This window comes from Elephantulus edwardii, unplaced genomic scaffold, assembly GCF_000299155.1.
Source record: "Elephantulus edwardii isolate Elephantulus edwardi_28Jun2011 unplaced genomic scaffold, EleEdw1.0 scaffold00130, whole genome shotgun sequence".
NCBI lineage: Eukaryota > Metazoa > Chordata > Mammalia > Macroscelidea > Macroscelididae > Elephantulus > Elephantulus edwardii.
Window position 1 is genome coordinate 7,039,521 of NW_006399880.1, and position 13,949 is coordinate 7,053,469.

The window sequence follows — 13,949 nt, forward strand, 5'->3', positions numbered from 1 at the left end:
AGATTGTTCTAGAGTGCCTGCATTTGTATCACACAATACAAGGTGCCAAGGAGCTCTGGTGGCCTAGTTGTAAGAAGTTACACTGTAATCCCAAAGGCACATGGTTCAAATCCATCAACAGCTACAGAGTAAAAAAAATGGCAGTCTTCTCCTGTGTAATTAACTGCCTCAGAAAACCTGCAGGAGGATCTGCTATGTGTTGGTTCTGACTCTATGACACACACAACAACAATCTAGAACACATAAAAGCAAGTAAGACTCTGAGGTAGGAAGTATCATTCAAAGACACTGGGTGTAAGTAATCAGGTTCTCTTATTCCTACTCAGATAGTAACTTGTGATGGATTCTTGTTAGGACAACCTGCACCTCCAACCATCTATTTTGTGTGAGCTTTTTACTTGTTTGTATATCTTCATCTTTTGTAATGTATACTGGAAGGAATTTTGCAGCATATAAATTGCTGATGTTTTCATCCTCAGATGTTCACTCATTGAAAACTTAAGATTGGATTTATTAAGATATTTATAATAACAGAAACTTTTAAAAAAACAGTACTCAACTCACATTACAAACAATTTATTATGGAGTCACTGAAACTCATGGTAAACTGGGGACTCCTGTATTGAATTTTTCCTGCTGTTCTACCTTCTCACACTACCACAGACTCTTTTGTCAGCCTGTTACCTCTGTTTCTACTTACTTTCTTAGTGAATGTGAGGGAATGTGTCCTGACTACTAGGTTACTTCCTGCTTGCTGACTACCACTTTCTGGACCCAGGTTCTTCCATCTTGACATGTTCTCAAAACCCTATGCTGCTAAATCTCACGCTAATTGGTACCCCCACAGTTGTTATAGTTGTTAGGTACTGTTGAGTCAAGTTCAAGGACACATAATGACCCTATTAACAATAGAGTCTATACCTATCTTATCCTTACCATCCTTGCAATTTCTGAAACACTTGAACCCATTGCTGCACCTTGTCAGTCCATCTGGTTAAAGATCTTCCTTTTTTTATCATCCTTCTGCATTTCCTAGCGTATTTCCAGGGAATAGCTTCTAATAATATACTCTAAGAATGTCTCTGGTGTCATGGCCTCTTCTAAACTCAGATTGTATTTCGTGTAGTTCTCTGTCAATGTACTGTTCCTATTGTTTTAGGATCATTTTCAGCACAATTTTGTTTGGGTACCATGATAATGATATTATTTGACAATTTCCACTCTCTGTTAGGTCATCTTTTTCTTGAATGGGAATAATATGGATCTCTTCCAGTCAGTTAGCCAGGTAGTTGTCCTCCAGATTTCTTGGCACAGCCTGGTGAGCATGTTTAGGGCAGCATCTGTTTGTTAAGATATATCAATTGGCATGCCATCAATTCCTGGGGCCTTTCTGTTTTTCCTTCAGAGAAACTTGAATTTTCTCCTTCATCAGCATAGCTTGTTGATCATGTGTTGTTTCAGTAAATTCTTCTATGCCAGCCACTTCTTTTTGGTACAGTGACTATGTGTACTCCTTCCCTCTTCTTTTAATACTTCCTGGATCATTCAATATTTTACCCATAACATCCTTCAGTATGACAACTTGAGAATTGAATTTGTTCTTCTGTTTATTCTGCTTAAGAAATGCCAAGGGAGTTAGTCCCTCTTGATTTTCCCACTCCAGCTCTTTGCACATTTCTCTATAATAGTTTTGTCTTCTCGAACTGCCTCATGAAATCTTTTGTTCGGCTCCTTAACATGCTGGTTTCTTCCCTCTACTTTGGTTTCTTGGCATTCCAGTACAATATTTAGAGTCTTTTCTGATATTCACCTCAGTATAGACACCTTTTTTTTATGATTAGGAGTGTTCTGATTGTCAGAATACTTCCAAGTAGCCCTCTTGTTCAGTGTCTAAACTAAGTTTTGGGGTATTTTTTATTCTAGGTCTGTTTGAGGTATTATTTTTTTTTCTATTTCTTTTCTTGGAAGGAGGAGTGGCATCCACTTCTGTAATAGCTTGTCTCCGGAAACCCTATGAATTTGGAGAGAGGATGAGAGACACCCAAGCATTGAAGACTTTCTTTCATAGGGTCGCCATGAGTCACCTGCGGCTCAACGGCACCTAACAACAACAACAACAAATTTAAAAATTTATTTCTATTTTGACTACTTTTTAAAGTATTCAGTAGTAATTTCTTGCCCATATTACTGTTTTGTCTAGATTAAAATATGAGTCGCAAGCAACTCGACGGCACATAACAACAAGGCAAAAGCATACATCTTTTTCTTGCTAGCTTTGTGATGTTGTTGTTGCTGTTAGGTGTCATGAAGTTCATTAAGACTCATAATGACCTTATGAACAACAAATGAACCTGAATCTTGCCATATTCTGTACCATCCTCACCATCTCTGATACACTGCAGCCCATTGTTAAAGTTCTACGTCAATTCATCTAGTAAAAGGTCTTTCTTTTCTTTCCTTTGACCCTTTCCGTTATCAAGCATGATGCGATTTTCCAAGAACTAGTTACTCTTGACACCATGTTCAGTGGTTCACTATGTTTGCCTCTGAAGAACATCCTTGTTGCACAGCTTTGTTATAGGAAGAGGAAAAAGCACTAGAGTTGAATTTAAATTATTCAGAATTTCCTTTGTGTAGAGGTTGAGCTGTTGCTTATTTTTGAGCATGCTGATCTTAAAATAAGTGTTAAAATTACATGCTTCCTCTAGAATATTATTTTTTGCTTGCAAGAAAAAAAATTATCTGGGAATAGAAATTCACCTCAGAAGTCCTTCAAGGGTTCTAACTGGAGACCTTCCAAAAGTCTATAATTTCTCTGAGTGCATTATAGGGACAGCTTCTGGGTGGAGAAGGATTTCCTGCTTGAATCCTTAACCTAAAGCCTAATCAAATATTTTATGTGGACACAATCATCAGAAACTTTAGAGACTTTGGCAAGAGGAGTTTGGTAATCTTTTCACTTGAGATTACAACAAAGTGGGTACAGACAAAAGAGTCTAATAGTTGATATTTTTCATTTTGTTGCTGCGCCAAATATTTATTCCCTCTAAGACTCACTTATTCATTGCCATTAAATTGGAACTGACTCATAGGTGATTTTCTGGTGGGTTTTCAGAGGCTGTAAATCACACAGGCAGAGATTGTTCATCTTTTCTTGCTGAGCTACTGTTGGATCTGAGCCATCAGAGATGCCACTGTTGGGTTACAAGCAGAGCTCCATAAGAACTTCAGAACCAGAACCAGAACTCTTCATGTAAAAATGTTGTTGGTGTTATGTACCCTTGAATAGGTTTTTAGAGATTATAAATCACCTAAGAAAAGATTATCCATCTTTCTTTCATGGATCAACTGTGGATTTAACCTTTGTATTGATAAAGCAACTGCTTATCTACAAAGCCACCAGATAATTTTTCTTTGCAATCTATGGCTATTCATTAGCTAAACCTGTAAATTTACTTTCTACTTCTATATATTTTATAGAGTTGGAATTTAAATATTCCATAAAAAGATGTGACCCTTTCTGTAGTTAATGAACTATTTCTGAAGATAATAAAACACAAATTTCCTTGATATTTTGCTTCATAACACCATTTGATAGAAATCAATAAAGGAAGAGTCCAGAATAGTACTAGGAGTACATAATTACATGACACTAACTTGAATTTGTATTTATGATTTACACAGACACAAGTAAAGATAGAACTTTTTGGAGAAAAGATTGAAATTGTCAGCAACTTTATCTTACTTCACAGTCAGTATACTTAGTACGAGCAGTCAGGAGATCAGGCTACATATTGCATTGGGAAAATCTGAAGTTGGGAACCTCTCCACATTATTGAGGAGCAAGGATCCTCAGTTTTAGGAGTAAGGTTTGACTGACTAGGCCGTGGTCTTTAAAATCACTTGCTGTGCATCTGAAAGCTCCTCATGAGTGGATAGAGATGATAGAGGAAGAATTGATGCCTTTGAACTGTGGTGTTGGAGAAGAGTTCTGATCCCATGTTGTTGTTGTTGTCATGTACCATCGAGTTGGAACTCACCCATAGCTGACCCTTGAGCAGGTTTTTAGAGGCAGTTAATAGAGGATAGGATTGCCTATCCTTCTCCCATGGAGCAGCTGGTGTCCTCCAACCTCATGCCTCTGGGATTGCAATGCAGCTTCTTGCAAGTAGGCCACCCCCATCGAAAGCTAAAAGAACAAATAGATATGTCTTGGAGAATGTACAGCCAGAGGCAAAGATGATAAGACTTCTCACATACTTTGGGAATGTTGCAAGAAGAGCAACATCCTTGAGAAGGATATCGAGCTTGGAAAAGTGGAGGGACGATGAAAGAGAGGAAGACCCTCAAATGGGTGGATTGACACAGAGATTGAAACAATGAGCACATACGTGGTAGAGATTGCAAGGTGACACAAGATAGGACAAGGTTCAGTTCTATTGTTCACAGAGTTGCTATGAGTCACACTTGACCTCAACTAACAACAATATAACTCTGGTGGCCTAGCTGTAGGGAGATTTGCTGCTAACTCAGTTTTCTAGCCTCTCTGGAAACCCAAATTTACTAGCAGCTGTGTAGGAGAAAGAGGTGCACAATCCTTTGGTTTAAAAAATTACTTTGGAAACCCACTAGAAGGTAAGATATGAGTTAATTTCAACTCAATGTAAATGAGTGTTTGAGATTTTGTTCCAATTACCAGGGCTAACAAGTATTAATTTGTATTGGGAAGAGAATGGAGAATCTAAGAATTCTCAGAAAACAAAACAAACCTAACAACAAAACAAACCAATAATGTCCCTACTTGTTCTTGTGACTTTGTGTCACAAACTTGTGTCTCTCCCATTTCCAAGTGCTTTTCTAAAGATTTAAATGTACTCAACAATTTTTAATGAATGACTACTCCATGGCAGCCACTGTACTGGCAATATCAAATTGGACATTAAATTGTTCCTTCTAATAAAGAAGTCACAATCTCCAGCAAAAGAGACTAGTTTGTAAATAGTCAAGTCACAGTCATTGCCACTGAGTTCTTAACAACTCCTAACTGACCCTGTAGGTATTTTCTGAGGCTATAAATCCCATTTGAAGAGACTGTTTATCTTCTTCCCTTGGAGCCACTGATAGATTCAAACCACCAGACAGAAGCTGCTGAAAAGTAATAGCTGATAATACAGTTGTAAGAACAAACATTATAAGAACGGAATTGTTGCTGTTGTTACATGTCCTTGAGTTGAGGATGACTCCTTGAGATCCTCCAAACAATAGAACTAAATCTTGTTCTATCCCATGTCATCCTCAATGTCACTATAACTTTGAACTCATTGTTACCATCACTATGACAATCCACTGCCAAGAGCCTTCTCTTCTGCTGATCCTTCACTTTTCCAAGCATTATATCCTATTACAAGGACTGGCCCCTCCTAACAACATGACCAGAATATATGAGATGAAATAGTTCTATTTTTGCCTCTAATGAACACCTTGGTTTCACTTTCTTTGAGACATATTTGGTTGTTCTTTTGGTAGTCCACGAGATACTTAGTACTCTTCTCCAATACCATGACTCAAAGATATCAATTCTTCTTCTGTCAGGAAGAGAATTTATCAGGAAGAGAATGGAGAGGCTCTGAGAGCTCTGGTAAAAAGAAATAACATTCTTGCTTGTTCTTGCACGCTTTGTGTCATGGATGTGCATGGAGCATCTCAGTTGTACTACTACTGTGTTCCATTTTCAAGCCCTTGTCTAATGATTTTTTTAGTTGACTTATCAAATTTTAGTGAATACATGCTCCATGTCAAATATTGTACTGGGAAAACAAAAATGAACATTAAACTGTTCCTTCTCATAAAGAAGTAGCAATAGAGAGCAAAAGAGACTAAGAGACTAATTTCAAATAATCAAGTAAAATATTTAAATATTTAAGTGCAGTGCTAATGAAATTTAGATTTTTCATTGTAAGAATGCTAGGGCAATATGGTAAAGGCATAAGTTATTTAAATTTGTAGAAGAAAGAGAAAATTATAGGTCTGGATGTAACAATAACCACAAAAAATTGCATGTTTTTTATAAAATAATAAGCTTAGGTTTGGAAAGATAACATTTTGACATGGAAGAAAAAATGAGAATATGGGTGCTAAATAGAACATTTGAGGAGAAAAGGGCATTACAGTATAAGATCAACAAAATCACTCAGGTGTAGAAGGGAAGAAGGACAGTTCAAGAATTGCACACCCATGTTTATCACGGCTTTGTTCACAATAGCAAGGAGTTGGAAACAACCCAGGTGCCCATCAACAAAAGAATGGATAGAGAAGCTGTGATATATTCACACAATGGAATACCATGCTGCGTTGAAAAACAAGGAACTCATGCAATACTATTAAAAATGGGTGAGCCTGGAGGACATCATCCAGAGTGAAATATCTCAGTCACAAAAGGACAAATAGTGCATGGTGCCACTACTGTAAAATGGGACTGGTATCGGCTTGGAGTAAGATTGAGAAAACCTGGATAAATTGTGTATACTGCACTGAAACAGATGAGGGAGAGAATAATTTAAAAGCGATGTATAATAGGGTATTATGATTATCACAAGAGTCCACATTTAAGGTTGCATAGTGGAATATACTTGGGGAGGTGGGAAGTGTGCGGGGGGGATTGTGTACCAGAGAGAGAGTGTTTATTTCACTTTTCAAAGAAAGGAGCGAACTGGGGTGGAGGGGAGGGCTGGGCGGGGAGAGAAGTGCAGGAATGAATGAATGGAAATCCAAAATCTCTGTAAATGCTCCTTAAAATTATTGAAAAAAATAAAAAAGAAATAAAAAATGTCTAAGAAAAATAAAACAATTGAGACTTGAAGAGGTGAGCACAGGCTTTGCCTATGAGGAGTTTGGAATGCATTTTATGGAACTAGTGCTTCAGTGCTTAAATACTGTGCTATATCAAAAGATTAGTGGTTCAAATCCACTGTGGACCAAAGTGTGACATTCTGTTACCATAAAAAAATCAGTGTGAAAAACAATTCATAAGTGCAACAAATTTCAGAGAAACTATTTAAATATTTTAAGTGAAATTTTAATCAACTCTAGATTTCAGATAATTTCCGAGTCTACATTAAAGAATGGAATGGAAGGAACAAAGCTGAAATAGAATGAACAGTTAAAAAGCTATTTTAGTCACATAGGAGAGGAAGAGAGCTCAGCCCATGAAGTTTTTATGATCTGGTAACTCTATTGAGGTTAAAGTGAAATAAAAAAGACAAAGTAAATATTTATATTTTAGACTTTTTTAAAAAATTGGTTTGTTCCTCTGTCATGTGCCTACTTGGCAGAAGTGGCGGGGCTTTTATTTTGTTTAATTAAACTTCAAAATTGAAAAACTGTTATAGTAAGGTGATTTCAGAATATGGAGAAAGTGGTAAAGGATGGAGGCAAGTTAGTCTGTTAAGAGTCTATTGAAAAGTCCACTAACTATAAAAAAGGAATTCTTTTTGTTATTTAGGAAAATTCTTAAACAACAAAATAAATTAGAATGTAAGGTTATTATAGAGTCAAAAATAGTTAAAATTATTATAACAGACTAGAATGGAGTACATAATATGACACAGGAGAAGATTGTATATTATTCCTCAAAATACTCCCAAAGGTGCTAGATAATCAGATAAAAATTACTTCAGCAATGAAAGAGATTTTATTATATTCTGCTACCACACCCCCTCAACAGCTTTCTGTAGTGGATCAAGTCTTTCTCTTTGTTCCATTGCAATGCTTGAAGAGTGATTTATAGTCTTGTGTACACAGAACTTTGAAGTCAATACCGGGCAAACAAGAGGATCCATGTGCCAAGATAGTGTCAGGGAAAGAACAAGGTGTCCTATTCTACTTCTTTATATGAGATAATCTGTTTGAGATATCATCTATTATTTGTAAAGTCCACGGAGAATATTATTTGAAGAATGATGCACTTCAGTTCCCATTACCAATCTGAGTAAGAAATAAAACAAACTTTTTTCCCTATAACTTTGCCCAAAGTCAACAAAGAAAACCAATGTGCATAGATACAAGAGTAGGCATGGAATTGGGTTACATATGTAAGCCATACCAGGAGTTTTTTGGTGGTTTTATTTGTAATCAGTTACAATCACATGTTCCATGTTAAGAAATGCCAACTTGTTATTTTTAGTCCCCTTTTCACTATCATTATCAGAGAATGAGAAGCATGGTTGGTGTTTAAAAAATAGAAAAGATAAAGAAAGATAGCTAAGTTACAAAGAAGTCAGAGAAGGTAGGACACTGACCATTACTGAGCCATTTTAGACCACAGAAACTACATCCTGAAGATCAAATATAATAGTCTACCACATATTTTTGCAAATCAAATTTCATTAGAACGGTGAGGTCAATTAATAACAAAATGGAAAAACCACTTATTTACCACCATAGCCTATAAAGCCAAATTACTTTCTAAGTCTTAACAAAAATTTTTTTGTCAAACCTTGAAAGCAATTGTCACTGAGTTAATTCCAATTCCTAGTGACTCTTTTGTCTTTGTTGTTGTTATTTTCTGTCGAGTCACTTGCAACTCATAGCAACCCTACGTACAACAGCCTGGAACCTGCTCTATCTTGTGCCAACTTTACTGTCTCTGACACACCTGCTCTCATTGTTCCAATCACAGAATCAAGCCATCTCATCAAGGATCTTTATTTCTCTGTCCCTCCACCCTTCCAAGCGTGATGTTCCTCTCCAAGTACTGGTCCCTCCTTACAACATGCCCAAAGTATGTCAGACGAAGCCTCAGAATCTTTGTCTCCAAGCAGCAGGCTGGCTTCATCCTCTCTAAGATGAATCCATTAATTCTTCTGAAAGTCCATGGTATATTCAACATTCCCCTCCACCACAGCTCAAAGGCATCAATTACCTTTCTATCATTCCTAGTCATTGTCCAACTTTCTGATGCATATAGCCAGCAACTGTGAAGACACTGGCCTGCATCAGTCACATCTTAGTCTCCAGACTGACATTGTTGCTCTTAGTACTCTGGAGAGGTCCCTGACAGCAGAGTTTCCCAATGCAATTTGTCTTTTGATTTCCTGGCTGCTGGTACCAAGAGTGGTGATTATGGAGTCAAGCAAACTAAAGCTGTTAACAACCTCAATCTCTTCACCATGTATCATAATGCTCTCAATCAGCCAGTGACCCTTTAGGAATGAGTAAAACTGTCCCATAGGGTTTCCAAGGCTCTAAGTTTTTATGAAAGCAAATTGCCATATCTTTCTCTGGTTGAGCTTAGACTGATGTTTTAGTAACTGAGCTCTTAACCATCATGCTACCTTGTCAAAACCTAGACTTGATAAAGGTTTTCTGAAACTAAGAAAGATGAGATTTCAATTAGGCTTTTCCTCGAGAAGAAGCTTGACAATGATCTGAAGTATTAGATTCAAAGAAATACATAAATCTGCGGCAATGACCAGAAAGAAGTGGCAGAAGCATTTTTGTTTCTCTAGTTACGTTTTTGGAATATTTATGGCTTCCTGTTTTAAAATTTTAGAGTTGAGAGAAGAGCAACAGTAAGATGGATCTGATTTTCTTTTGTCGTCTTTTCATCAGAATATAAGTAGGAAACAAGTCATGCAGTAGTTTAATTTGTATTGCAGTTATTCCATTTTGGCTACTGGATGCATTTTTATCTTCATGACATTTTTATGTCATCCTATACAACTTTTTAAAAGATATTTAAATCTCTAGTAATGCATTCTACATACTCACACTCCTAACCTTTGTCCATAAACTTCAAATCCATGCTCAATTTCTTTTCCTCGGCCACATCCCACTACTGATGTTTTCTACCCTCACTTTGCACTGATTGTCATTGAGTCTCTAGACTCACCTCATTCCATCCCAGACCTATGAAACCTCCCATCCCTAAACTACTCTTATTCTCATGGTGTGAGCACATCTTTGATACTAAAATGCCTATAAAAATGAATTAAGCCTTCAGTGTTCTTTTATTATTATTATTAATTTTAATGAAAATTTACAGAGACTTTGGATTTTCATTCATTTATTGTTGCACTTTTCTCTCTTCCCACCCCTCTTCACCCCAGTACACTCTTCTCTTTGAAAAATAAAAGAAAAATTCTTTCACTGTATTACAATCCCTCCCCTGCCAGGTCCACTCCACTATGCAGCCTTCGTTCTGGACTCCTGTCATGACAATGATACCTAATCACATATGCCTCTTAAACAGTTCTCCCCCTCATCTGTTGCCATGCAGTGTACATTATTTATCCCATCTTTCTCAGTCTGCCTCCAACCTGATGTCAGCCCAGTTTTACAACAGTAACACTATGCAGTATTTTTCCTTTTGTGACTGAGATATTTCACTCAGCATAATGTCCTCCAGGGTCACCCATTTTGAACAATAGTTCATGAATTCCTTGTTTTTCAATGCAGCGTAATATTACAGTGTGAATATACCACAGCTTCTCTATTCATTCGTTTGTTGATGGGCACTTAGGTTGTTTCCAGCTCCTTGCAATTCTGAACAAAGCTGTGATATAGGTGTGCATATATCTGTTCGGGTGGTGGTTATGGTTTCTTTGGGGTATATTCCCAGTAGTGCAATTGCTGGGTCAAACAGTATCTCTATTTGTAACTTTTTGAATAACTGCCACACTGCCTTCCACAGTGGTTGCACCATTTTACACTTCCACCAACAGTCAATGAGGGTTCCAGGTTCTCCACAACCTCGCCAGCATTTGTTGTTTGCTGTTCTGTGAAATTTTGCTATTCTTACTGGGATGAGATTATATTTCACAGTTGTTTCGATTTGCCTCTCTCTTAGAGTTAGGGATTTTGAACATTTCTTCATGTGCTTGTTGGACATCTGAATGTCTTCTTTGGTGAGTGTCTGTTCATATCCTGTGCCCATTTTTCAATTGGATTGTTTACCTTTATCTTGTTGTGTTGCTCAAGTATTTTATAAATACTAGATATACGTATATGTCCCTTATTTGATTTGTCACTACCAAGTACTTTTTCCCAGTCCGTGGCTTCCCTTTTTGCCCTGTTGGAGAAGTCTTTGGATGTGCATAGGGATTTGATTCTTAGAAAGTCCCATTCATCTATTTTATCTTCTCCTGGTTGTATATTATTCAGGATGCTTGGAAGACTGTTAATGTTGTGGATTAAGACCTCTAGAGTTCTTCCAAGCTTTTCTTTAATGAAGTTTATAGTCCTTGGTTTTAGTCCTAGGTCCATGATCCACCTAGAGTTGGTTTTTGTGTATGGAGTGAAGTGTGGATCTTGCTTGAGTCCTCTGCAGATAGTTTTTCAATTTTGCCAACACCATTTGTTTTAAAAAGCCTTCAGTGTTTGATGGCAGAATCTTTCAATGCATTTTAACTTAATCATAAAACAATAATAAAGAAATGTGAAAGACTTGTCTTATGAATTTATTAAAATCTCTAACTTCTTAAACAGCATATATCATGGCCATGAGAATAATTTTTATGTCTTAACCTAGAAGAGACCAGAAATGAGATTGACATTTACATATTATAACATTTGTAAGCTTATTTTACACTTCTTGGCATGGCTAAGGAAAATAACGCCAGAGGATTTTTCTTTTTTATTTCCCTTTATGTGGCTATCATGTTTGAAAGATTATTTATACACTTTTTTCTTTTTGTAAACGATAACATTTAAAGGAAAACAGCATTAAGATTTATTTATTTTCTTTATTCAGCTGCAAAGAACAAAGATATTATTTCAAACTCATAATACAATTGATCTAATTGTTATTTATTAACAATGAGCAGATAGAAAATGAAAAATAAAGCAAAACAACAAACATATATTACCCAAATGCAAGTAGACTTATCACCCCAAACATTGTTTCACAGCTATTGCTACTTATATCATGTGATATCACTTATAATTGTTCTCACTTGGGAGTTCACTTAAATAAAGTACCTTTTAGGTACTTGGATGCTTCTCCAACAGCTATATCCTGAGGGCAGAGTCTCTGCACTGAGTCAGATTTCAAGAAGGTTCATCCACCACTATATCTAATGCTTGCATCACTAGTTAGATTATCCACTTCTAGTATCTTCCAAAGCATTCTTAAGTATTGTCATTGGAGATGCACTGTCAATTGTGATAGATTTTCACCATAAGTGTATGATCTATAAGTGGTGCCCATGATTTGCTTTAAACTAAAAAACAAACAAACAAACAAATAAACAAACAAATAAAAAACAACAAAGGAAAAAAAAAACCTCAAATTTGTTGCTGGTGAGTCAGAACCAGGTCATAGTGACGCTCCAGTGGGTTTACAGAGATTGTAAATCTCACAGGAGATTACTCATTTTTCTTCCATGGAGCCTCTGATGAATTTGAATAACTAGAGAGGTAAAACCTTTGGATTTATAGTCCTACAAACTGCCACCAAAGCTGTCTTGGGTATTTTTTCTTTTTTTCATGTTGCTGTGTATCATTGAGTCAGAAATAATTCACTGTAGACCCTTCAGTAGATTTCCAGAGGTTCTAAATTGCATGGGAGGAGATTGCCCAGCTATCTGTCAGGAAGCAATTATGTGCTTGAACCTCACATCTTTGTGCTGGCAACACCACTTCTTACCCTTAACCCACCCATCCAGTGATCCATAGAGAAAAAAAGTCTAGCAATCTGTTTATGTAAAGACTACAGCCAAGGAAACTCTATGGAACAGTTGTCATAAGTAAGAATCAACTCTAAGGCAACAGGTTTTCTTTTGATTTAGTGTCATACTCTATTTTCTTTAAGTTTAATGTTGTATGCAAATTCGCTAAGTAATATACATATGCCTTAATGTCATATGCAGTGGGTTTGGGGTATATCTCTATGCACCATATCTGTCTGTCTGTCTATATTTGATCTAATCTAATCATCTACCCCAAAATCATTGCTATTAAGTTAATTTTGATGAGTCACAATCCTACATTAAGCTTTAAACTGTTAATCTTTATGAGAAGAGATTGCTCCAACTTTTTGCCCTGGAGAAACTCTTGGATTCAAACTGTAGACTTTGGGTTAGAAGTGCATTACACTACACACTATGCTTTCAGAACTATTCCCTAAACTGTGGGCAGAGTGCTCTGTGTACGTAAAGTTCCTAGCTTGAATCTTTTAGTGGGAGTCTATCTAACTAAGAGACAGCTATGCTACTAATGGAAGCATAGAAACCTAGTGAGAGATGGGAAAGTTGGTACGGTAATAAGTTGTGAACATAACTGGCTTTTAACTGAGTTATTATGTTGACTGACAGCTCTCTTGACTCTATGCAATTGTTTGCTACCTGAAAATTCATTTCTCCAAACTTCAATATACTTCTTCCCAATCTGTGGCAGCAATTTTAATCTAAGTAATATAAACATCATCTGTCTAGTAATGAGTTTCAAGACAAAGACGTTGCATTAATTCAGCATCTATTCAAACAAGGTCCTGTTATCCAGGCTGTGATAAAGAAATCCCAGAAATGTTCTGCTGAGCTTATTTTATTACAACAAGCAGTTGGACAGACAGCATTGCGATCAGGAGGTTTCCAGAATACAGATAGATGGAGATATTCCCTCAGATCACAGTCTAGGAGATAAAAGATGGAAAAGACTGAAAACCAGTGAGTCTATTACCCCAACAGCTTGATACCAGTTTTGAGAGCTAATAAGGTCAGAGTTTTAATATATACAGGTTATAAATGAAGGCGATCCAGGACTGGTGTTTGTTCTTTCTTCATCCCTTTTATCATTTCCACATCACTGTTTCCTAGAAGAGAAAATGCGTAGGTTAGAAGCTAGCTATTAAGGAATACTGAAGACATATGGGCTGTTCAATTGTATATGTACCACAAACAAAGAAACCTGTAGATTCTTGTGTTCAACCAAGGACTCAAATTTTACATTTTTTT